This window comes from Physeter macrocephalus, chromosome 6, assembly GCF_002837175.3.
Source record: "Physeter macrocephalus isolate SW-GA chromosome 6, ASM283717v5, whole genome shotgun sequence".
In the NCBI taxonomy this organism is placed as follows: Eukaryota; Metazoa; Chordata; class Mammalia; order Artiodactyla; family Physeteridae; genus Physeter; species Physeter macrocephalus.
This window is the reverse complement of record NC_041219.1, coordinates 36051556-36078905: the sequence shown is the minus strand read 5'-3', so window position 1 is coordinate 36078905 and position 27350 is coordinate 36051556. Positions and strand designations below refer to the sequence as shown.

The following is a 27350-nucleotide window of genomic DNA, read 5'->3' as shown; positions in this document are numbered from 1 at the left end:
CTGTTTTATATACTAAAAAATATTCATGGCTTATCTGAAATTCCAACTTAACTGGTCGTCCTGGATTTTTGTTTTCTACAGCAACTCTAAATACATCATTTTTCGTGGTGGAATCTCTTGAGCCAATCTATGTCATAGAGTGTGCTATGGGAGCACAGTTTAAGAATCACTGGTTTTTTGGTCCCAAATTTAGAATGAAAATTCTAATTGTTCTACTTACAGAGAACTAATTCTAAGCAAAGGTTTTCTTTTGAAAATCAGGAGGATGCAATTTAAGCCTAATCTTTGAATGTGGTTTTGCTTCAATTGGACCTCAAAATGGATTTTTGGAGACAAGTAAACTTTTGGGTAGCAAGCATTTAGGTACTGGGGCTCCCTCACCCACTCTGAAGGAAACTTGCCTTTCAGGATAAATGAGAACAGAGGGTTATACACCAACTACTCTCAGTGCCCAGCTTTGTAGTCTTAATGTAAATCTCTATTAGGATATGCTATGGTATACAAATTCCTTCTTGAGCGATAATGGACCAATGAACAATAATTCTCTGGCTACATAGACATCTTGGAGAGCTTGTTCTGAAGTTTCCCTAGCCCTGATTTTTAACCAAGTGCAAGATACAGCATGATTTTTTTTTTTTAATAACACTTAACTGATCTGTGTTTAGTTTCCCCACACGGAAAGTAAAGCTATCAGTTACTCCCACGTCCGTAACAGAGATAATGATAGAAATACTGAAATAATATAAAACTAATAACAGTTTATTTCTTGGTTGTTCCAAGATATTTCATCTTATTAAAATGGACACTATTATTTATATCTGCTAACACAATCCCTGTAGCTAGAATGAGCCTCATTTAGCATCTGCTCGGTTCATGGTCCATGGACCCAGAGAACAAGACACAGGGCTAAAGGCAGAAATAAAAAATGAACAAGGCATAGGGCTAAAGGACGGTGTAGGTCTAACCATCAAAAGAAAAGGAGCCCTTTTTATTCACACTCTTCAAAAAGGCTCCAATATTTCAAACAAGGATGGTAAATTAAGAAATAATTTGGGGAACAAAAAGCACTGAACTGTAAATAAAGTGGAATTTGCAGAGAATTTCCAACTAGGTATTCCTGTTAGTACAGTATGAGCCAAACAAGACCATAACAAATCAAGGTTATAAACTAGACCTTTTAGAACGTAATTAGAACTATGGGAGTGACCTCAGGTGAAACATATTTGGGTCCTAGTGTGTTAACTCTGAGGTCACACTCAAGAGCTTGACTCTTGATATAGGCATACGGTGATAGTTACAGTTACAGCCTTTATTAATTAGGAAGACCCTTAAGTGCAAGAATCTAAAATAACCTAAAATACTTCAATAAAATTTTTTTAAATAATCTAAAATAGTTGGACTTTTAGCAGACCCACATGTAAACTTAATCCAGCCCCTGCTATGCCTCAGTGGGGATCGAATTCCGCTAACCTACATTGTATGCTTTTATTGAATGAAGCAAATTCATTTTTCAGTCTGTTGTCACTTATTAATAAATACACAGAGAAAGATATGATTCTACTATCCACGGCCAGTCCTCTTTAAGTTAAACGTCCCTCTTTCGTATGGCTAATTAAAACAGGGAGGGGATGCTACTGACATTTATTTCTGCCATTGTTCTCCCCCGACCCCCAACCCCTCGAGCTTTGTCCTATGGCTTTTACTTTGTGAAAAGTTAAAGCACAAAGTCGGTCAGGCTATTTTGATTGCTGGTCCATGTGCCTTGTGTAAACAGATTTTCTCTGCAATGCTTTCCCCCATTTTGCTGGGCATTTTGTTCTCTCTGGTAACGGCTGAACAAGGTTTTACAAAGCCGAGATAGAAAAGGGGGCCAGGGACCTAAGCAAGATGAAATGTCCTGTACCAACACTCCAAGTGAACACCGGCTTTGCACATATGTGGCTCTACAGAGTACACCCTGTGTAGTAGTTACTGCTGTGCAACGCAGAGGAGGAGGGAACCAGTGGCGAAATCCAGTGGGTTGCATTCAATTCTGAAACACAAAGACAACTGACAAGGAAAAAAGAGAGGGAGAGAAAGTTTCATTAGAGAGAACCAAAAAAAAAAAAAAAAAAAAAAAAAACCTCTGCATTGCCCCTGGGTCATAGCCATGGATTTCTATATAGAAAATGGTTCATTCATTGCAAAGACCCAAACTTTAATTTGGCATAATGCTAGTTCTTCATTTTACAAAGTGTCTTTCATCATATTGACCTGAAGGTTCTTATTAAGCATCTAAATTAGAAAATAATTGTTCAGAAAAATGAAAGCTAGACGCTGCCATAAGGGGAAAAGAAGCAGACCAAATTGTTTTTCTCCTTTGAAACTTCATTTTGACCACAGCACAGGGAAACACATTAATGCTTGCTTTTCTGCATCTTTTATGGGCCTCCTTAGAAACCACTAGTAAGACTTAATTTATATAAAAAGTGTGCAAATTCATCCTGCGCTGCACTAGATGAGGGCATCTTTTGCATCCTTGGGGCCCTCTGAAGTATGCCCCATGAGGACTGGGACGCTTTGCTTGCTACTTTATCTATTGATCTATGGATATCACATCTACATGCCTGAATGGCATTGTGGCTGAAAAGGTCTGGGTGCTTTCTGTTTATCTGGCAAAATGAAAGACCTTTCTACTCTCCTACCTGTGGTCAAATGAAGCACAGCTTCTCCCTGTAGCTCATGGTTTATGCAAACCACATTAGTAGACAATTTTTGGAAAAAATGCCTTAGCCTTATAATGTGAATAAAGACATAAGGAAGAACATTATGATCTCTCTCATAAACATTTAAGGATGTTTTCAAGATGTTGTCGGCTTGTACAAAGACGCATTTTTTTCCTTGAAAAGCACAATTTACACAAGGTACATTTCTGAAATAGTATCTGAGACATTGGTCCTGCCTCTGTATGCTCACTTATGTTGGTCTATACTTCTTTAACATAGAAAACTTTATAAATAACATTTATTATGTTTCAATTCCATATGCAGTACGTAAAGACAAAAAAAATCAGCGGAAAACACAAAGAAACACATAAAAATCATCCATAATCCCACCACCCGAAACTACCATTATTAGTATTTTAATGTATGACTTTCCAGACTTTTTTCTCTTTCTGTATATTCATATATAGTAATCCACACAAACTGCAGTTACATCTTTTAAATCAAGAGGTCACCATACTTCACATACTCTTTTGTAACCTGTTTTCTTGTTCTTCAATATATCATAAATATCTTAAAACGTTAAAAACAATTCCATAACATCTTTTAATGACTGCAAACTATTGCATTATATAGTTTACCAGTTTAATCAACCAATCTACCTTTTGTTGAATATTTTTGTGGTTTCTACTTTTGTACAATTATATACAATGTTGCAATAAATATATTTGTGCTTACACTATTTTTTCCTTTAAGATAAATTCTTAGAAATGGAATTCTTAGGTCAGAGGATGTGGACATTTTAAATACATAATGCCAAATTGTCCTTCAGATGGGATGCACCAATTTAATCTCCTACCAATAATGTATAAGAGTGCCTGATTCACTAAACCCGTGGCACTGCTGGTTATTATTCTATTTTTATATTGGTCAATTTCATATACCAAAAAAATAACTTTGGCCCATCCTCTTCAAAACAACAGAGGTGATCCTGGACCATAACATCTCTGTTAACGGCCATGATCACCTCTCTTTCCTCACAAGCAAGGCCTCTTTGAAATTGATAAAGATCCATAACTTACTGAATTGGAACTAGAAAACTCAGACCTCTAAGAATTACCTTTTTAAAGTAAAAATAAAAATAATTTTAAATGTGTGAAAGATGATCACCATAATTAGAAATAACAGAGTTTAATTCTAACTTTTGAGGAATGTTTAGAAAAGTGCAGTGTGGAAGTGCCTTCTCTGGCTGTCTAATATCCAATACTAACCCTCACAGCATCCTGATTGATTTTCTGGATAATCCCCCATTGTGTGTGGGTCGTAGGAGGAGATACTACCCACTCCCACTGCTGGACCTGAAGGGAACACAGCTGCGCGACCCGAGGAGTAGGTCACGTCACCACCCTTGGCCAATCAGATATGCCTTTCTAGGATTTTGAATCTTGAGGAAAGGACACAGTATGGAGGTGTCAATCATACATCTTAAGCAGCAGAAGTGTACTTCTAACAGCTGTGCCTCCAAGAGTCCCTATAGTTCTTGCTCATTCTAAGACTGGTCCTCCTAAGCAGTCTCCATATTCTTCTAAAATACTCCCTTCTGCTTAAGTTGCCCAAGTCAGTTTCTGTTGCCTACAACCAAGAACTCTGACTACTAGAAATGGAGCGTGATTTATTTTAAGTTGTGGATGCTAAGTAATTTTCCTCCGCACCTCAAAATTATATCACCCCCTGTAAAATCTTCTTTTTAGCATCATAAGGAACGTATGTTAAAGCTCAACTCTCAAATGTAATACTGATGGAAGTGGAAGACTTTCCTCATTGCCTTGTGTGATGAAAGCTGATACCAACATCTACTTTGCCTGGCCCATTGCAAAATCAGAAAACTGTACTCTCTACCTCTCTGGTATCTCATTTTTCATTAAGGGACTTACCTTATTTACTGCAAATATGAAAAATAGAAAAATACCATGGGACTTTCCTCAAGCTTGCTAAGGTGACTACAAATAGCCACAAATCTCTGGAGAGATAAAAGACTTGGTATTCAGAGCCAAGATTACCCACAGATGTACTCTTTTAGTTTTTTTTTTTCTTCTCCTCTTCCTCTGATCTGTTTTTTCTATTAACAGGATGAAGCCGAAGTAACTTACTGGAAAGCATTCAAGCCAAGCTCCCAAAATACATGTGCTATGCCCTTTAGCCAGGAGTCCCCCAGCTAATATATATTGCCCAAGTTTATATATAATCTTTCTGCCCAGAAGATAATAATAATGATGAACATAACAGCAATTAAGTTACTAAGCAGTTATTAAGCACGTAACTGTGAAGCATTGTGCTATATGGTATCTTCGTATTAGCTCATTTGATCCTCACAATAACCCTCTGATAATAATAATAATGATTAGTAGTAGTAATATTCTTCTTATTATACTATTTTTATTCCCCCCATTTTACAGACAGGAAAGCTGAGACTAGAGGTATAAAACCTAGCTCAATATTACAAGTAGTAAATGGCAGTGCTGAGAGTCATACCTAGACAGTCTGACGCTTAACAAGTATTTGTTTTATTTGTGTCTCAGAGGCTGCAATTATGTCGAAATTACTCCAAACATTTCAGTCATTTCATCTGATGAATTCTTTAAAGGCCTTTTCTCCTATTAGAGAAAGACTCTACAGGCACCATTTGGAAATGTAAGCTTTTAGAGGTACTTGTTACAAAACCTGAGGTGAATTTTCACTCCTCTCAGATAAGCTGGCTGGGGTTTTGTGCATCTGGGGTGTTATATAGACACAGTCTGCAACTGGGGGCAAGTTTTTTCCACTCCTCAGAGAGCAGTTTTCCCGGATTCTTGGTGTCAGAGGTGGTTCCTCACTGACTTAGGCCCAGAATGTGACCAAAGGCCTGGATGTGATGGAGGAAGGAATGACAGAGGCCGGGGATGCCACTGAACGTGACAGACAGAGAGCCCAGCCTCCTCTAGATCCTCTGCCTTATTTTGCTCTTATAAATTGCATCCACTTCTACCCAGTAATTTTCCAACACTGAATCCCAAACCCACCATTTGGTGAGCATTGAATTACCAATGCTTCTTTTCATGGGTCAGGGCATAGAAACCTCTGTTGCTGGCTTGGAAAAGAGGACACCCCACAGTGTCTACTATTTGCTCAAATACTTTCACATTTTTCCCCTCTCTTTTTTATCCCTTGGGGTGAAAACTTGCAGACAATAACCTTGTCGCCTGTCACGTTCCAGTATAAAATGTGCTGCTCGCAGACAGATATTCTTGAACGAACCCGAGGCTCTAACCTTGCCCTCTTCTGCATTTTCATGTTGTAAGCTGGGAGGTTGCCTCACAATGTGGTTTTGTATATTAAATGGAATCGCTTATGTTCTCATTTGAAATTCCAGTGCCTTGTGCTTAAATTTTTGACTTGAACACACTAGGTCTACTTGGTTAAACTACATATTTGTATTTTTACTCTTAGTTATTATAGAAAAAAAGTGGTTTCCGCACATGTTGAGTTAGGCATAAAATGTCCTGAGCATGAGATTAAGCCCTTTCTGAAACACAGACAGACAGATGCACGTGAAGGTTTAGCTATCCTTTGAATTACCTTTTCCTTTCTGATTTCTCCTGTCACTGAATGCAAACCATCATTTCATAGCTTGGTTCAAAGAGATGGGCAAAATGGAACTTCTAGAAATAGAAGTTCTTTCTTTCATTCTTTCACTCTTTGATACACAGGAGTCTTAGACTGGGGGCCAGCCCCTCAATGAAAAATACGTCTAACAAGTTTCGTTATTTAGATCCAATGAAGACTCACGAGAAAAATAAACCAGATACTTAACTGGAGTGAAGTTTGCCAAACACATTCCAACTCAGCGATCTGAAATATCTGAGGTTTGAAACTGGTTTTGTTGGTATGTTTTTCAGTGATTATCTGTCAGGGGAAGGAACTTGTGAGGAGGAATTAAGAATTAGTATGGTTCATCTCAAAGAGAGTCCGTTTGTGAGAAAGTGACAGTAAAATCTACTTTTATTGTACCAAATTATGACTTTTACCAATCTCATTAATTTTAGTTTACTGAAAACAGCAAGGAAATAACCACAGCAGCAAAACTAGTCGCTCAAGTTTTGTAATCATGTTCTTTAATCCATTTCTTTTGTTTCTGATTCAAGCTGCATATTTGGAAACAATGTCTTGGGAAAGAAAAATGGAAATTAAAGAGATAATTAATAGACATTTAAAAATATCTAGAATTCTTATTTCAGTGTTCAGTCTATTTTAACGTCTGGAGTCACAGTGTTCATTTGTTTTTTTTTTTCAACATTTTATTGTGGACATTTTCAAAATACAGACAAGGTGAAAGAATTGTACAGTGCACACCCATGTACCCACCACCTAAATTCTACAATTAGCTTTTATCTTATTTGTTTTAGTATAAAGCAATCCATTTATCCATCCATCTATCAATCTGTTTTATTCTTGGATACATTTCAGCATGAGCTGTGGACATCAGTACTCCCCCCAAAACACTTCAGCCTGCACGCCATTAACTAGAGTTCAGTTTTTGTTTGCCAGTTAGTTGGTTTTAAACATACTTTATTTTTGCCCTATATTTCGAGGCTCTCTACTGACGTTATGCCTTTTCCAGACTTTCTTATCTTCCTTTTGTTATTTCTCCTCTTTCCCCAATTGTCCTCATCTCTTCTTTTCCTTACTCTTTGTTAACTCCAGTTTCATTCCTCTTTTTTAGAAACAGTTGAATGTTTCTAAACATTCAGGTCGAATGCTATATAGGTCACGGCTAAGAACGGACGTGTGCCTACTAAAGATGACAAAGTTTACAGGCAGCTACGGGGAATTTGAGAGTCAGGTGCTGGTCAAATGTGACTGCTTTGTTGACATAGTCAAAGTAGACCCTGACTCCTCTCCCCCCATAATGAAAGTGGTTTGCTTGGAAGGCAAAATGCCTTTCCAAGGCTTGCAAGCCTTTGAAATTTAAGTATAGGCTTGTATTTAGCGTCTGAATCCAACAGCAATTTTTTGGTGGTTTCTCGCCTATGTTGCTGATGTGTGTGTGCCTCTGTGTGGGAGCACGTGCATTGCGTGTTGTTTCTGTGTGCGTGTCTCCCCGTCACATTTAGGGCCCCTGTGACCTACAATTCAACATGGGGTTTGTCACCAAGCCTCTTTAGACTGTCAGCTTTATTGGTGCCATTTTTTTAAAGTTTGTTTTGTTCCCTATGCTAATAAAGCTTGTCTCTGCTTCAATCAAAGCATATTATCTCTCCCTTTTTCTCCCCCCCTGTAAGTAAGGCAGCAATCTGTTCTGTTTAAATGCCTCATCATCTTCGCTCTCCTCATCGCTGTTTCCCTAGATTTTCAAGATTGTTGACTATTATGTAACAGATGGCCCGACAGACCTCCGACTCTTTGCGATGTTGGCCAGCTTGGCTCAGAAAAATCGCAGCACTGGAGTGAATTTTCCCAGGCATGGGACGCTCATGAATTTTAACTCCTCTGCAACAAAGGAATTCAAAGGGGGTAAGAGCCAATCTATCAGGAGCTGAGGCAATTAAAAGATGTAGGTTGGCATTCTGCTGCAGAGGATTCCCTTCTTGGGTTCAGAATATTTAGACTACATTAGGTCAGCCTGGTTTCCATTCATTGCTGCCCTGACACAAGCATCAAAACAATGAAATGATGCAAAAACAGAAGCCAGGGGGTTTTTAGCCTTTAATGATAAAATGTTTGTATTGTTGGATAAGAATACCCTGGGGGAAGGGCCAGAGGGGCCAGAGACAAGATCCCACCTGATCTTCCCAAGGACAACTCCATCAACAACCGGAAGACGCCACCTTTACTGGCTTGGATTCTCCTCTCAAGGCCTTAGTTTTAGGTATTTTAGCCACCAGGAGGTTGGGCTTAGAGCCCAGATTGCTTGTACTTTGAAGACGCCACCTTTACTGGCTTGGATTCTCCTCTCAAGGCCTTAGTTTTGGGTATTTTAGCCACCAGGAGGTTGGGCTTAGAGCCCAGGTTGCTTGTACTTTGGCGATTATTTCAGGGTGTAAAGATAGACCTGCAGAGTAATGAGATGAGGAAATGGGGTGGTAGTTATTTGTCTGTTTTAACTTTAAAAGTACAGGAATGGACAAAGAAGAAAATAGCTATTTTTCCTACCCCACCGATATAAAACATTTTGGGCATATTTGCTTTCTGACCTTTTTTCACCCGATATATACATTTTATTTTAAATTACACATAATATATGTGACTTCATTGCCTCTTTAATAAAAAATTAGACTGTTACAGATAAAACTTCACAGGTTCAGCAACTGAGCCCCTTTGCTTTGGCCAATTCCATTTCTAGCCTTCTTTGGACCTCAGTCAGCCCATATTCACTTCTAAGTTTTCTGTATTTCCTTCCTACCTTCCTTCCTTCCTTTCTTTTTTTAAAGAGATACATACACCTCATAATTTGGGGGGGCACTGTAAATTGCCTTATTTTGCTTTTGTTTTTGATCTCAGCTATATATGTTTATTAATATTTTAAATATTGTCCTCTATCCTATCTATGAGTGTAGAAGCAGAATGCACAGGATTCTATATGTGTTTAAGCCACCATCTGCAACATCTGGAACAGGAACTCTGAAGTTATTTTTTTAACCTGGAATAATAAATGGCAAATTCAAAAGTTGTTCCTGCAATCCACTGAGTAATATTTTTGAAAATAGGAAAGAAGTGGAGGTATCCACATACCTGGAAAATAGTGTTAAATAATAATGATAATAATAATGATAATGTCATATGTTTCACTATCATACTTTATTGATGAAGAAACTGAGGGCCAGAGAAATGAAGTAATGACCTAAGGTCATACAATGGATTAGCGCAGAGCTACGATGAGGGTCCTTCTTTCCACTTTGGTGTCCTTTCCTTGTGCTTTGCAGTAAAGTATGGTATTCAGTTAAGTATCTACTGAGTGGTGGACGCTATGGGGAATACAAGGAAAGTACAAGACAAGGATATTGCTCTTGTAGAGCTGAAAATCCATCTGGGGAGACCAGATGAACTCACATGCGCCAGCTAAGAAACAACACCCATACATGATTGTGCTGAATCATGTGGTGTTGTTGAGAAGCGAAATAAGAATTCTACCAAGATGGGTGATTAGCCCCATAGAAGGGTTGAAATTTGAGCTGAATCCTGTAGGACAGAATTGAATAAAGAATGGCAAGGGATGGGTTGATGCAAGAGAGAGGCAAGAGGTGAGCAAAGGCAAAATGGAGCGTGATTTGGCTTGTCAGGGTCAGAGGGAGGAAACGGTCTGATTGCTCAAGAGGTGAGCTTCACCATCAGTCAAAAGTGAAATGGGGGTGATAGGGAGAATGATGACCTCGGTGGCTCAGGAAGTGCAGGGAATTTTCTTTTCTGACTTATTTTCTTGTCGTAAAGATGTCGTTTCCTGGGAAAGAATTTTGAGCAAGCATCTCAGAAAAGGATTTTATCCAATATATTCACCCCCATTTTGGCTACAATTTTGGACGAGTAGGACAGGAAACAAATATGTGTAATTCATACTTAGCTTTTTAATAGATGGTCTAAGTGTGACTTTCTCAGTATGAGAACTCCTCTCCACCATCACCACCACCACCATCACCAACAAAGTTCTTCAACCATCACAACCAATAAGAATATCACTCACCACCACCACTGCCGCCACCACCACCACCAACATCACCCAACAATATTACCCACCTTCAATGTCCCGACCACCATGAAAAAAAATATCACCACCACCACTCACCAGAACTCCCACTCAAACGACTGAAGCTGTTCAATTCTCCGAGAAAAATCTTTAGAGGGGAGTCTTTCTAGATTGAGTTTCTTATAGATTTCTACTGAGAAAACAAGATGAGAATGAACAGAAATAGTACACATAATTCAGAGAATCTTGGATATTCAAAATAGAATATGGGGCTCTAACTAAACCACAGATGATTTGTTTAACATCCTCAAGGGGAAAATCTGACAAGCTATACTATGTGAAAGTAAGTGAAAATGGATACTTCCCAAATTATGGCTTTTGGATTGGATTATAATTTGGGGCTGAAAAGGATGTGTTTTAAAGATAATTTTGATTCGAGAAATATAGTAAATGTATGACTCTTAACAAGTTCAAAGCCAAGACTAATCATATTCATACATCAGATTTTGTATGTATTCCCAAAGAATTCAAAACCTTCTCTTTCTATGTGAATTTCTCAAGGACACCAAACAATTCATCAATGCCTCACAATAATTTCTAACTCAGGAAAGTTTATCCTCCCCTAGTAATAGATGGAATACTGCAGCCTAAGTTCCACTTTTATCAGTTTTGTTATGCTGTATGCTGTCACCATACCTCCCACTAGCACACTCTCCAACACCTACTCTGGGTACCTGTGTGGGCAGCTGTAAATATCAAGATGGTCAATACAAATTGTTGGATTCTGACATAGCTTCAGAATCAGCAAAGAATTGGCAATGCTTGGAAAGCAATGCCACAGTCTATCTAGAAAGGTGCATGGGCAAGGATACCCATGGGGGTGTCCCATTAACTAGTTGGTAGCTGTGGGGGAAAATGCAGTGCACCACCCAGATCCCCCTTAGTTTCTAGGGATTGCAAGCAGCAGCAAAGAGCTTGACACCAGGTCATGCAGCCTTCTGGGAGCAGTCCCCATCCAGTGACCGATCACTGTGAGATAATTAGACCCATTTCCCTCACACCTATTCAGGGCCATTCTACCTCCAGAGCTCTGCAGCCCTGGGCAAGGCTGTGTTGCGTCTACACTAACTTGACTTCTGCCTCTGTCTAACCCTACTTCCTTCCCCACCTTTTGATCTGCAACCCACTCCCTAAGAAATGACCTAAACACTAAGCCCAGCTCACGGTCAGTTTCTGGGAGGATGCAGCACGCAACAGTAACACTGGTCCCAGCCAGCCTCAGTTCCCTTTTCCAACCTATACAGCTACTGCGAGGATCAAATGAGATGGTTCAGTAAAATCTATTTGAAAATCACAATGTAAGTTTTATATTCCTTTGATTAGAATGATGATTAAAGATAAATCTTCAGCTGAGCCACCTAGTATGGAATTTGAGAATACAGACTCTGAAGGCAGACAAACTTGGCTTAGAATCACTGCTTTACCACCTACAGCTATACGACCTTGGCAGTGATTTTTCCTTATTTCACCTCAGCTCTTCTACCTGTAAATTGAAGATAATAATACTAATTATCAAACTGTTTTGCTAATCAGAGGAGACATAATATGTATAGGGCTTGGCACAGAGGTTTACTTGGAGAAAGTGTAGCTATGTTGTCTATATCTGGGGGAAGCAGTTATAAAATGTCAAGGACTCACATGTTTCTGGGAACAAATACAAATCTCCATGGGATAGGCAATTTTCCCATAGGAAAAGGATGGGGAAAACATTCAGGATTCTAGCTAGTTGGCATCTTTAGTATTTGTCTGGGGGTTTAGATGGGTGCTGAGGATGAGAGGCGGGTAAGAGAGAGAAAGAGGTCCACGCACAATATGGAAGAGAGAGGCTGGGTCGAGCAGCTGTAGGCGGTAGCTACTGTCCCCAGGTTATGGGCCAAGAAGCCATTTGGGGCAGGGTGAGTTGGAAGGTCACCTTGTGCCAGAGTTTGGGCTGCAGAACTAAAAGACAAAGATCATTTAGAGTTCTGGAGTATGGCGTATAGTGAAGACTGGGCTGGCATGCCCTCTTTAGGAAGGTATGAGTAGAGAAAAACACATCATAATAGGTGGGAAAGGAGACAATTAAAAAAGAAGGAAAGAAAGAATAAAAAAAAGAAAGAAAGGAAGGAAGAAAGAAGGAAAGAAAGAACTAAGGAAGGAAGGAAGGAAGGGAGGGAAAGAAAAGGGAGGAAACTTAAACTCTGAGCAAGGTTATCAAAAGGTAGCAAAACGATAATCACTTAGGACGGCTCTGATATGTAGCAGTTGCTAAAGATATACTTTGGTTGTTTGATTTATTGATTGGCAAGAGTGGGGGAGGCGAATGGAATAAACCAATGAAGTATGTTCAAAGAAACCACACCCCGTCTGCTTGGGTTTCTCCTGTCAACTTTCCCATCTTTCATCTCATCTGACTCAGCTCCAGTCAAGGTCCAGGGTCAACAGGCCCTGATGCCACTCCACTCCAGGTAACATGAAACACTGGAATCACGTACAAAGTCTGAAAAATCAATCGTTGTTCTTCCCATATCTGTCCATGATGTCTTTTCCTGTGGTCCCAAGCACTCTCCTGGACCTTGCATCAGCATTCTTTCTCTTCCCCCGTATTCCTACCCATAGTCCACAACTCTGCTGTTGGTCTTTAAGTACAGCTTCCAAGGACATAGCATGCAGTCATGGTGCTTACCAAGGGTCATAGATAGTGACTAATGCATGAAAGGCCACTCCACTGATCCTGCGGGTCCATTCAGCTCACCTGGTCCTCCCTCTTCCCCGCTACTCCCTGCAAAACACACCCCAGACTCCGTAGTCAGTCGTCCAGTATGACTTCCCTAGGGGAAGATGACATTTCTTCCTTCAAGAATGTGTGAAAGGCTATGCTACCCTCCAGCAAACTAGCAATACATTTGTAGAAATAGTTTCAAGATATATTTTAAATCTTATAGTCTATAAGTCCTATTAGTAGCTAATAATTAGTCCTACTAATACTAATCATCTGAAAAGACTTAATTGGATGATCAGGATGATGAGGATAATGATGACGAAAACGATGACAATCTCTCCTACCACGCACTGGGGGCTCTGTCCATAGCACTTTTCATATGTTATCACATTTATACTTCACAACAACTGTGAAAAGTACTATTGTTCCCATTTTACAGATGAACTATCAGGGCTCTGAAAGCTTAATGCGTTTGTCCAAGAGGACACAGTTAGTAAATAGTTGCAAAAAGTTTAGAACGGTGGTTGGCAAATGGGAAGCCTGGTGTGTTTGCTAAATAAAAACAAAACAAAAATAGAAATAGTGAGTTGCAGGATACAAATTTGAACCCACCTGTCTAACCCCAAAGCTGGTGCTCTTTCTGCGACATTACACTGCTCTCAACCTATACCATGCTGCCCAGGCCGTGGGCTGCCCCGTGCCAAGTGCTGGGGAGGGAGGAGCAGGGGAAAATATAAAGGTTGATGAAGTCAGCAGCCTTTTCTGCTTTCTTCCTCTTTCCCTGTTTTTTTCTCCTGCTCCTTCCTTCCTCTGTTCCTCGCTCTTGCGAACAGATACCAAGCACTTCTTACATGTCAGTCTCTGGGATAGGCACCTGGGAAACATTGTCCCTCCCCTCAAGGTGTTCTTGGCTCCAGACTTCAATGGGTTTATGATTTAGTTGGAGAGCTGAGACAAATAGACAGAAAACTATACCAGAATAAAATCAAATGGACAATTGTCTTAAGTGATGTGCTACGCACTAGAAGTGTCATATTAATTCAGAGGAGGGAGAGAAAGGTTTGCAAAGAATAAGAGGCAAGCAGAAGGTGACACTTTAAGGGTATTTCTCCCTCCCCCAAATTAGATTTTATGGTATGATTTTTTTCTGACTCTAAAAATAATTTCGCTTCATTGCCCAAAACATTTAAACCACAGAAGAATCTAAAGAAGCAAAGAAAAACCAAGCAAAGAATATTCCCATAAGTACTATAAATAGAAATATATATGTATATATCTCAGGGTTTCTTAACCTTGGCACGATTGACATTTGACCCAGATAGTTCTTTGTTGAGGTGAGGGCTGTCCTGTGCATTACAGCGTATTTAGCAGCATTCCTGACCCCACCCACTAGGTGTTAGTATTTCTCGCCTTTCAGTTGTGATAAACAAAAAATATCTTCAGACATTGCCAAAGGTCCGCCATGGAGAGGCAAGATTGCCTCTATGAGATCTCTGACTCTGTCTCTCTCCTTCTCTCTCTCTGTATATACACACGCTTACATGTACATATATACTTATACGTACATACATATGTGGGTGTGTGTACACCCACACGCATATACACACACCTGCATGCACACACATTTTCGTTCAAGGCATTTTTCTTTGCCAACAATATACTTCTGTATATCACAAATTAGATTCTGCTATGCACATTGTCTGGTACCCCATTTTTGTTTAGGTATCAATATCTAAATAATAATATTGTAGCTATTTTGCATTAATACTGCCTTTTGTTCCTATACCATATTTACCTAACCATTGCCCTATTTTTGACCACTTAGGTTTTTCCAAATGTTTTCCCAGTGTAAGAAACACTGCAGTGAATATTCTTGTGCATAAATCTCAATGAAAGAAAGTTTCTTTCTGATAAACTCCTAGAAGTGGAATTTCTAAGCTGACGACCTTTCTAGATTTTGCTAATTTTTCTCCAGAAAATAATCATATAATCACGTAATGCTCCTCTCAACTTTATATGACAATGCTTATCTCTCCCCTCATCATTCACAGTGGGCATTAGTAATATTTTAAATCTCTGCCAGTGTGACAGGTAAAACAAATAGTATCACACTGCTAATTTGAATTTTTTGACTATGAGTAAGACTGAACATCTGTTTGCATATTTTAGCAATTTGCATTTCTTGTGTTTGGAATATATGCCATGTTCGTTACTTATTTTTATTTGAGTGCTTTCTTTTTTAAAAGTTGATTTATAAGAATTAATATTCTTGCATGCAATAATTTCTCAGTTTGTTATTTGTCTTTCAACGTTAGTTATAATTAATATTCTTGCATGCGATAAATAATTTCTCTGTTTGTTATTTGTCTTTCAACTTTAGTTATAATTTGTGTTGTAAAAGAATTTTTTTCATTCATTGAAGTCATTTAAAGACTAAATCATTTATAAAATTCATAAGTAATCTGTTGGAATTTTATTGAAATCACAGCCTTTGTAGGTAAAAAAGTGATTGAATATTGAAATTTTCATATGGTTTAAATCTGACACTTTAATGTTATTTTTTGGGAGAATTGATATATTATGATTTTTTTTTTTTTTTTTTTTTTTTTGCGTTACGTGGGCCTCTCACTGTTGTGGCCTCTCCCGTTGCGGAGCACAGGCTCCGGACGCGCAGGCTCAGCGGCCATGGCTCACGGGCCCAGCCGCTCCGCGGCATGTGGAATCCTCCCGGACCGGGGCACGAACCCATGTCCCCTGCATCGGCAGGCGGACTCTCAACCACTGCGCCACCAGGGAAGCCCATTTTTTTTTTGATCTTTTATTATTTTTAGACAAGGAATATTATATGCCCTTCCATATATTCATGTCTCCTTTTATGTCCCTCAGTAAGTTTGATAGTATATTTTTACACAGAAAAAAATTTTTTTTTTTTGGCTGCGCCATACAGCTTGTGGATCGTAGTTGTTCCCTGACCAGGGATTGAACCCAGGACCATGGCAGTGAAAGTGCCAAGTCCTAACCACTGGACCACCAAGTCCAGAAAAAAATTCTTATAAGTTTATTTTCAGTTATTTCACATTTGGTAGTGTTATGAAAGGAATCTTTCAAAAGAAAAATAACTGTTTTATGGGAAACTAATAGGAGATGGCATCTTTGAGCACCTTTCTTACTCCTTTTTCTCTTTCTCTGTTTATTTTTTTCAATTAATGTCATGGATTTTTCTGTCACATCTACAAATGGCAATAAGTTTGCATCTTCCTTTCTAGTATTTAACCTGCCTTCCTGTTCTTGAACCATTACATTGATTATGACTTCCAGGAAGATGCTGATAGTATTTAGCTCTCATAATGGACATTGTTCCTGATATTAATAGATGTGAAACTAACATTTAACCACTAGGTGTGATTATTATGACTTTCCGGATAGATAACTTTATTACATTAAGAAGTTACCCATTCCTAGTTGCAATGTGGGCTTTTCTCGATTGTTTTAAATCAAGAGTGGGCATTCATCTTTTTGGGGTTCTTTCTAGAGAGGACATGGAAAAGGCCAGAGCAGTGGGTCTCCCAGCAGGTGGTCATGGCACCATTTCTTTTCTGCTTTCAATAAACCAACCATCTCTAGGAGGTTTGTCCTATCAGAGCCTGCCTTTTATTTTTATCCAATCTCCTGGGGCAGATACAGGTAGCAGTGTTGCGTAGACTTCTTCCATGTGCTGCTACCCCAGCCAGGAAACAGCTCCTGCCCTGCTGTAGTCAATTACTGTCACTGCCTTCATCAGGCATAAACTCTGAAGGTGACCCAGAGATGCTAGCTTCTTCCTCATATGTTCATTGCAGTGAAGAGAGAGCCCAGACTGTGTGCTCTCCATTTCCAGCCTAGTAACTCTGAGTCAGGGACTTACACCAAGGCCTCTTTCACTACATCCTAAGGTGCTGTTTAGGATGAAGGATCAGGAGTTGACAACGTCTCCATCCAGCACGCTCTCTTATACACCAGTTATGGGAAAAATCTGTCCATGTTTCTGGAATAGTGATGACATTCTTCTTTAGAATTAACTAAAGACATTCTTTCTTTATAGTTTCAAAGTCTCCCCCACCTTTATTTCTATATTGGGTAGGTGGTTTCAATGGGAATTGGGAACGATGGAAATGATCACTTGTGAACACATTGCCATCTGACCCAGAGGTCCTCATCAGTTGTCAATTGCCTGTTAATGGTAACTGGCCAACCACTTCTGGTGCAAAAACCATGCTTCCTGATATACAATATGGAAACAAGTGAAAGAGGAATTCATCTTCCTCTGTTATCTATTAGCCTTTCACCAAGTAATGGGTATCAATTTTTTTTTGAATATCAATTAATTTGCTCTGCTTCCATTCTTGATACATAGTCTTCCTATCGTGACTGAAAGACTAAGAGTTCCAACCACTGGCTGGGTATCCTTTGGCAAGTATTTTCTGAACCTTGACTTCTTCAAGTAAAGCAGAGACAAACTGGCACTTACCTTGAAGTACTGCATGACTTGATACCTGTAAAAGCGTTTTGCACACTCGAGAGCAGCTCTGCCCAGTATAGGCATATAATGTGAGACATGAATGGTAGCCATGAGTATAATTTTAAATGTTCTAACAGTTACTGTTTTAAAAATGGAGAAGAGTCATGTGAGATTCATTTTAATAATGTTTTCATATATTTATTTTAAGTTTATCCAATATATTATCATTTCAGCATGTAATCAATATGAAAGTTTTCAAAGTGATATTTTATCTTCTTGCTGTTGTCCTAAACCTTGAAACTCCTTCAGCACATCTCAGTTCAGATCAGCCATTTTTCAAACGCCCCATAGCCACATGTGGCTAACGGCTATCGTATCAGGAAATAGTTCCAGTGCATTAAACAGAGGATATAATTTTCTTTTTTCGCTCATATACTAATTTTTCCTCAAACTCCTTAATTACTGCTTTGAGATAGGTGGTAGGAGTCTAATTCCTCAGGTCATATCTCTTGCCTATTGTTTCGAACCAGACACCGTCTCTGACCCAGAGCTGGGACAGCCGTGCCCAGGGTCGCCTCAGGATTATCCTGGGGGCTGACTTCCTGCCACCTGCCCAAACTGGCCGCCTGCTCTCTGACCCAGTCAGCTGGAGGATCTGAGCGACCCTGAAACCCTCTGTACTCCCTGCTCACAATTACCTGTCTGCAAACATTTGCCAACTGGCTGAACTTGCCCTCAGGTGACCTCCTCCATCGAGGATGGCTGGGGCCCACCAGCATCACGGAGCAGGTCCTGGGCCACACACACTGTGACGAAGTTCCTGCAAACTCCCAAATTGGAACTCTCGATATGCATCAGTCTCCACCACAACCCCCGTGAACAACATTCCTGATGAAATATATCCAGAATTTGAGCACTTCCCACCAGTTCACTGCTAAGAGCTTGATCCAAGCCACCATCATCTCTTACCTGGGCTATCGCAGTTGTTTCTTCACTGCTCTTCCTGTTGCACCCTTTCCCTCTTCAGTATACTCTCCACACAGCAGTCAGAATGATCCATTGGGGATGCAAGGCAACCCACACCACTCCTCTGCCCACTCCCTCCAGTGGCTTCCCGTCTCACTCACAGTAAAAAGCCAAGGTCCTCAGATCAGCCTAGAAGACCCTTCGTGATCTGGCCTGTCACAGCTTCTTCTCAGGACCCATCTCCTCATTTTGTCACTCTGCGCTAGACTTTCTTGTTCTTCCTCACCCTACCAGACAGGTTGCCAACTCAGAGCCTTGGCCTTGTGCTTCCCCTTCCTGAACATGCATCCCTAAGATTGCCACACAGCTGGCTCTCTTATCTCCTCCAGGTTTTTTGTCAAATGTTGCCTTATCGGTAGCGGTGTCCCTCATAGTCCCATTAAAACTTGCAACCCGCTACCCACACTCTCTATCTCCCTTTTCTGATTTATTTATTTTCATAGAACTTATCACCATCCAACATTTTCTACATTTTCCTTTTATATTTATATATATTTTTCCTGTCTGTCGGGCTTCCTCCTGTATTCTGGTCTACTCCTGAGTTCCCAGAAGCTTCATAGTGCTTGGCACATAGTAGGTGCTTGATAAAAATATTTGTTGAATCCGTGAATGAATGAATGAGTAAAAATGGTGACTGAAACCTTGCCCTAAATTTCCCTCCCAGATCCCAGAGAAAATAAAAATGCCCTGATGGACACAGAAAGCCCAGTGCTCTGCGTGTCAGGCATGCTGGTTCTACTTTCTTGTGAACTCTGAAATGCATTTACTGTGAACACTCCACACGTCACCGCCTGTTCCTTTTTAACAAGGGGTTAGTGGTCACAAATGGAAACAGACAGAAGGAAGAGCTGGCAGAATGAAAAAGCTAAGTTGTTTGTACCCACTTGGCTCACCCCCTTGTGAACTCCAGGCATTTCAAACTGTGGCCATGGTTCTTCCTCCAGCCTGACCCATACTTTGCTCCTTTCACAGAATTTCACCGGAAAAAATTACAATAATTTTTATGTATAATACCATGGCCACCTTGAGCCGACACTAGGGCTGTATGTACACATACAAAATGAAGTAAAGGATTAAGGCCATTTTTCAGATAACAGAAAACCAGAATCCATCAACTAGATGGTTTGTTCAACCTAAAAAATTTCTAAAATTTCCTCACTTGTCCACTTCACTTTGAAACTACACCTTTAATGGCCAGTTCACATGTTTTCTCAAAAACACAGAAATCTTTCCCACCTCTGTTAGTTAAGGTAATTTCCATCTAAATTTCCCTATACAAATGTTAAAGTGCTTGTGTTATTAGTTTCCTACAGAGTTGAAATGTAGTCATGTAGATATCAGAGTCAGAAAAACCAGAGGGGCTAATCTTTTCATCCAGTAAGACTCAAAGAGTAAGAGCCCTTGGGGGGTAGCAATTCTTGAACACCTGGGGCATTTGAATCAGACTTCACACTCGAGGCATACCTAAGGATCTGACTTCTGTTGGGTCCATGGGAAATGGCAGCATGCTTGCTGGGGCAGCCTGCCAACATTGGCCCACTGAGTCAAATCCCAAAGCTACCCTTCTCTCCTCCCTGCCTGCTGACCTGGTCTGTCTGTTCCCCCCGGCCACATGGCACAGAAGTCCTGCAGACTAAGGACATTCCTTATTGGATGCAGCTCAATGTTCTCGGATTTTATGGGATCTCCAGTGATACAACATTCCTTTGAATGGTGTTCTTCTTGAGACATCACTGCAGCATTCCAAAGGGAAGGTTTTCATTCAGCTGGCTGACCAGGGCCACGTCAACTCTCAGTCTTCTCGTAGATTAATTTTTCTTCCCTCTATGGTAAAGAACCACCTTCAGCCATTTCTGAAATTAGAATTAAACTTTCATTTGCATAATTAAGTTCAAGAGTGTATTATTTTCACTTCCTTGAAGATTAATTGGTTATGATCTCTGCCTAAAGATGGCAGATGACATATTCCACTTGCATTATTTTGATGGACTTCTACTCTATTTTTAAACTTCCACTCCATTACAGGTAGAGCATCTTGGAAATTATTTGAAAGCAGTACTTAAACAAATCTGAGTCTCTACCTACTTTAATTGACTTAAGTTTTTGGCCAGATTTGGTGTCCCCAGAAGTTCATGATATTAACCACACCACAAAGTATTTAATCCACTGACTTCTGGAGCATTTATATTGACTGAAGCTTTTGATATACAATACTTATGCTGAGAAACCTTTATCCATTCCCTCTGTGGATATGTAATTTTTACATATCATTGTAATCCATGAACATTCTACTACTACTTTCTTCAAATCTAGGCTTCTTCTAAGAAGCAATTTAATAATAATAATAATTCTATTATGATAATTATTATTTTATAATAAAAATTATAGTTATAATGCTTATAATACTATTAATAATTATTATTATTATAGTTATATTAATCATATAAATATTATAGTAATAATAACAGTATAGGAATAACTGTCATATAACTTATTTAATTTTCACAAATGACCATGATGTTGGTATTTTTATTATCCCCGTTTTATTGATGAGAAATCAGAGGCATGGAGAAATGAAATTATGTGCCTTAATTCAAACTGGTATATCAAGGCATTGGGACCCCTTCTCCTTCTCACTCTTGCTCTGATGATTCAAATATTCTCACTTCCAGAATGTGCCTGATCACTTTCTACACTAATTGTTCATCACGTCCTTCTGGAAATGATGAACCTACGTATGTGTTCTTTCTATTTATTCATCCCACAGATTCACTCTTCGAGACCCAACTCGAGTGCCCCTCCTCCATGAGGGCTTCCACAGTGCTCGCATGCAGAATCAGCCACCCCCTCCTCAGTGTTCCTAATTATGTCTGAAACGGGCTTCTATTATTGCACTTATCCCATTGTCTTGAACTCAGCTTTCCAGCCTTACTTACTCACATCTCTGTCTCCAGTGCATGGTACAGTGACCAGGGCATCAGAGGAGCTACACCAAGGATGGTTTTATAAATGAAACATGTGTTTCCCAGAAACATAGGAAATGACTCTTGTCTTTTGTCCTTGCCTGCCCTCCCTCTCCTCAGACCTCTAGAGCTGTTGGGTCTCCCCAGTTGATAATTGAGTGAGGTGGCCAATGGCTAATTTCCCCAGAAGCAGAAATAACCCAGGGTTGTACCACCACACCAAGGGCCTTTAGCTAACAGCAAGGTCAAAGGGCAAGTTGGGATTGAGCTGGCAAAGTCTACTGCCTCTCTCTTCCTATCATGAAGGGTAGTGCTTGGCTTGGGGGTGAAAGGTCAGAAATGGTGATTCCATGTATGTGCATCCACACACTCATGTATGGGGTCATTCCCTTCAGCTCAGTTTATTTATCTTTTCAGCTAATATTTGTTAAATGTCTTCCGTATTCCATGTGTTGGGCTAGGTGCTGGGAATACAATTTGTACAAATAGTAGAGAGGTCAGATAATGGTCCCTGCCCTCATGGAGCGTACAGCTGACCGGGGAGACATGAACATTGATTGCATTCTCTGAAGAGTTATTCGGATCTGTCGGATCAGGATTCCTCATCACTTACTGGCCAGTTACCTCCACCCTTCTCTCTGCCACCACAGTCTCTGTCCTAGGCTCTTGCCCCAGGCTCAGGGCCATAGATGAAAAACCACGTTTAGTGCCTCGGCTGCACCTCAGTGGCACAAAAAATGGGAAAGGAAACTACGTTCATAGCTGATAACCAATATTTACTGAGTGGTTATCACACACCAGGCCTTATGCTTCATGTATTGTATTATTTAATGATCACAGTGACCACTGAGGTAGATGCTGTTATTAAGCCTGTTTTCATAACAGTAATTGCTAATGACATTTAGAGAGGTTAAGGAACCTGCCCAAGATTAAACAGCTAGTAGGGGCTTCCCTGGTGGCGCAGTGGTTAAGGATCTGCCTGCCAATGCAGGGGACACGGGTTTGAACCCTGGGCCGGGAAGATCCCACATGTCACGGAGCAACTAAGCCCGTGTGCCACAACTACTGAGCTTGTGCTCTAGAGCCCGCGAGCCACAACTATTGAGCCTGTGTGCCACAACTACTGAAGCCTGCGTGCCTAGAGCCCGTGCTCCACAACAAGAGAAGCCACTGCAATGAGAAGCCCATGCACCACAACGAAGAGTAGCCCCCGCTCGCCGCAACTAGAGTAAGCCCGCGCACAGCAACGAAGACCCAAGGCCGTCAAAAATAAATAAATTAATTAATTTAAAAATAAAAAATAAAAAGATTAAATAGCTAGTAAATTAACTCTCTGGAGTTCTGAAAACACTAGCACTTTACTGCCATAAATTTATGCCCCCAAATTAAACATTTTAGGATACCAAAGTATTTAATTCTTCACTTTCTTTTCTGATTTATAACATATAAAGTATTTATAAATAAATTATGTCTTTTAATCTTTACAGTAATAATAAAAAGAAGGTGTTTGAGCTTCATCTGATAGATAAGGAACCTGAACCTTAAGTTTTCCAAGACTATGGGGCCAATAAGCTGAGGAGTCAGGGTTTTCATCTATCAATCCGAGTTATACCCAGGTTGCCTTCATAGAACACCCCAGAAGGAAACAAACAACATCCCAGAATCTTTTTATAAATAGACTCCCGGAGAATTAAATTAGACCTTTTGTACTATTACAACTTCTCTTCTATCCATTTGGTGATGATTCTTAAAATATTAAAACAGTCATTATCAACCACATACGTACAAACCCATCTTAAAGACCAGATCACCTTTAGGTCAACATAAATGGGCTACTCTCAGTATTAACCAGAAATAGCCATTTTTTAAAGGAGAGAAATGGCTGCAGTGACAGAGAATATCAGAGGTCTGGCGTTCATGCAGCAGGCATAGCCAAGCACTTGCATCACTCTCGTGGGGGCTGTGTGCCACTGCTTCCACAACCACTCAGGGTCGAAGGCGAGCCCTGTGCACAAATTTAGAAAGCTAGGTTGGAAGGCCCGCTTTTCCGCTTACTTAACTCTGAGGTCTTCGTTTCCTCCCCTGCACATGGGGATGATAATAAGGAAGAACACTTGCCTCCTTGGATCGTCATGAGGGTTGAACAAGAAAACGTAAACAAAGTGCATACCTCATGACTCAGTTTCCCCGTCTTTAAAATGAGAATTAATAATACGAACCTCGGAGGGCTGTTGTGAGGATTAAATGAGTCAATTTGTGTTACGTACTGGACACGTGCACAACATACGGTGCATGCAACACAAACGTTAGTTTAAAAAAGACAGCGTATCTCATTTTACGTTGTCATTTATAGATTTCTATTTCTTACCTTTTATAACAATTTGGAAATAAATATAATGCATAGGGGGTAAAAAAAGAAAATGTAAGCCAAGAATCAGCATACTAAGGAATAAGTAACCTGTATGTGGATGGCAACCGTTGTTTAAACCCTGAGACATGGTTTAAGCAAAATTAAGTGCAAAGAGTTATTCTGGATCTGTAACCACTCCACTGACAGAGTATTTAGAGTTTATAGTTCTCCGGACAATAAGGGCTAAACACTAAAATAGTTGGAGATTATATGGCATTTTGAAAATAAGATGGGGTTAAGAGTTAGGCAAATCTGGATTTGACTCCAGTCTCTGAGTTACTTAAACTCTCTGAACCTCATTATTCTAATCTGTGAAATGAGGATAAAAGTATCTTTCCTGTAGTGAAGAGACAACCTAATGGGGAGCTCAGCGATGGAGGGGACTGGATTTGTCGTGTGTACTGTTGAATCTGCAGCGTGTTACCCAGCGGCTCCACGCAGCAAATGCTTGCTTGTTGAACTAATGAGAGGACTGTGCTGGCACAGGGTGCATGCTCAATGTCTCATCATTATTTTGATTAATAATGCTTTTGCCGGTAGTAGGGGTTGGGGCTGAGGCTGTGGAGGGCAGGTCACCATGCCCACAATGTAATGGCCCAGCTGGTCTTGGTGGAGGGTCACTATGACATATTGACTACAGCAGGCACCTTATCACCCCAAATTTAAATGTCATCGGGAGGTGAAGGACACCTTTATCAGCACCCCATTTTGGCAGTAAAAATCTGCTCTGTTTAACTCTCCTTATCAGCAGGGGCAATGATATGTTCACATATTGATCCGTTGCTTCACAAATGTTCTTTTATAACCCAAACTCCAAGTCCACAGCACCCCATGACTGAAATCCTATTCGTGTTGCTACCTACGTAGATAGCTAGACCAAAAAGCGATCGTTTTTGTAAAACTTGTCCCTGTATTCATGATTTCCATGAGTGAATTCAGTCATGTTTATCAAGAAAACTCAAATGCTGAGGGTAGAATTGGGAGGGGCCCTTATACATTCCCCAAAGCAAGCCTGGGTCTTTGAACTAACTTTTGGAGACAAATATATGTTCTTAGTGGGCACTAAACAGTGCGCATTAAATTTTTACATTACCGAAACATCTTACTTTCTCATTAAATTATCCAAACAATTCTCGAAGGTAACACGATTCTGCCTTTACAGATGGGTACAAAGACCAGAGTCAGCTGTGAATAAATGAGTAACTTCTTGACATGCTCTAAATTAAAATAACATCTACACTGATTTTCCTTCGGTGCCCATACAATTTTCTAAGATGGTCTTTTGACTTTATGAGATAAAGGAAATAAAATAGCTTCGATCTCCTAACTTCCAGTAAATAGAGGCTTTGCTAAGCTGTACTTGGGATGGGGGAGGGGCAGATACTCATAATATCACATTGGAACCTCGATTAGGATACTGAAAGATCTCCAGATTATTTTATAGTCATAATCAAAAAGTAATCCAATGGCTATTGAGGAACCTAGAAGAGATTCCACAACTTGTGTTATTCTGAGATTATTTGGCGCTATGGCATCTTTATAATGAAAAAGGAAACGAGAGTGTGAGAGATTAATTTAGAAAGCATTAATTTAGATATTAATGTAAAGATTTCATTCCTTTTTTGTGAGGTGATACGTGACCACCCAGAACCAAATACCATTTCCACAGTGTGTTTTTAGTTCTTAGACTTTATCGGTGAGACTGCAGTTCAGTGTACAATTTATTATCAACAAGGACCAAGTACCTTGGGATACAATTATGCCAGGATGCACTCGTTAAATGTTTTGGGGTTCCTTTTCTGCATGGTTTACCCTGTACTTCTAGAAAAATAAGTATAACTTACCCTGTAAGTTTTCTTGCTTACCCTGGTAAACATAGGGTCATTTCTGCAAACCTCTATCTGATTGATAAATGGCCTGAGCGACTTGTTCCAGGGGTGGACATCTCTGCTTTGGGGATAATGGACAAAAAAAGCCAAGAACACGTTTGTAAGTGAGGTCCAGACCTTCTGTCCTCAACAGCATTGATTCTGATTTGTCTCAGATTTGTAATATTAACATGATGCTTTGAAGTTGATAAAATGCCTTCGTATCCAAGTCTCCTTTTGTTTTCATCCAGGGAGGCAAATACACAAAGAAACTGAGGGTCAGAGAAAGTAACTGACTTGCCCAAGAGATACCAGTAGGAAGTGGAGGAGTTCGGATCCGTGTTTCTCACACCTGAGCGTGCATCAGTGCTACATGGAGAGGTTGTCTGCTGGGCCCCAACACAATGTGTGAATCTGCAGATCTGGGTGAGGCCCTAGAACTTGCATGTCTCACAAATTCCCAGGTGTTGCTGATGTGGCTACTGCTCCAATGACCCCGCTTTGAGAACCACCAGATTAAAAGACAAGCCTTCTGATTCCGAAGCCTGGTCTCTTCTTTCTAAGCCACACTTCCCTACAAATGGCAGCAGCTCCAATTGGCTTTCTCCTCCAGCTGTTTAAAATTCATCTTTCTTTAAAATGTAAAATGCAAAGTTTTATTTGAACAATTCAAACCTTTACAATTGGATATCTTCTACCTTATTAGAATATTTGAACAAAAATGGAAAATACCTTTTTTTTCCACTGGTAGAACAATGACTAATCATGGTTTTAAAGACTATTTAAAGAAAAACTGTGGCTTGACAAGAAAATGTGAACTGTTGAATGTATTGTGGCATTCGTATAAATGGCCTCATTTGCTGAAACAAGAGATTTAATAAATAAAGGTGTAGTCTGGTTGGAATTGGTATTTTCATGCCCCAAACTCTATTACTGTTCCCAAAATGAGACATATTTGAAGGATTCTATAGCATCTAGGAAAACCCAATTAGTTTCATTTGAAAAGCAATAGCCTATTCCACATCTTCAGTATGAAACTTCAATTCACTTTAAACCAAGGTCTCAGCCTCAGCACTATTGGCACTTGGGCCAGATGTTCCTTTGTTGGAGTGGGGGAGGGAGAGAGGCTGGTCTCTGCATTGTAGGATGTTTAGCAACTTCACTGACCTCTACCCACTAGCTTCCTGGAGCACCTCCTTACATTGTGACAACCGAAAATGTCTCCAGACATGATCCAATGTTCTGAACCAAGACTTTAAGGGGAGGGAATATAAATTAAGTTCCTACTCCATGCTCGAGACTGGGCAAAATATTTGCATGTAAGATAATTAGGTTGTTTAAATTAGTGTGGTTAGAGAGTTGCTGGAGAGACATCAACCCCAAAACATCTTCTTTTCTTGGGTGC

At 40.0% G+C, this 27350-nt stretch overlaps 1 long non-coding RNA gene across 5 annotated transcripts in view; it reads left to right on the top strand.

Moving 5' to 3' along the window:
• LOC102981668 (uncharacterized) overlaps window positions 1-26837 on the top strand; it is a 126758-nt gene extending 99921 nt beyond the window's left edge. For 4 of the 5 annotated variants that reach the window (XR_008617569.1, XR_008617571.1, XR_008617568.1 and 1 more), the window contains one exon: window positions 26197-26837. This is a non-coding gene — a long non-coding RNA (uncharacterized lncRNA). Of the gene's footprint in view, window positions 1-8086; window positions 8129-26196 lie in introns of those variants that run through there. The other variant, XR_003680126.1, reaches the window with a different exon arrangement.
• The last annotated feature ends 513 nt before the right edge of the window (window positions 26838-27350 follow it).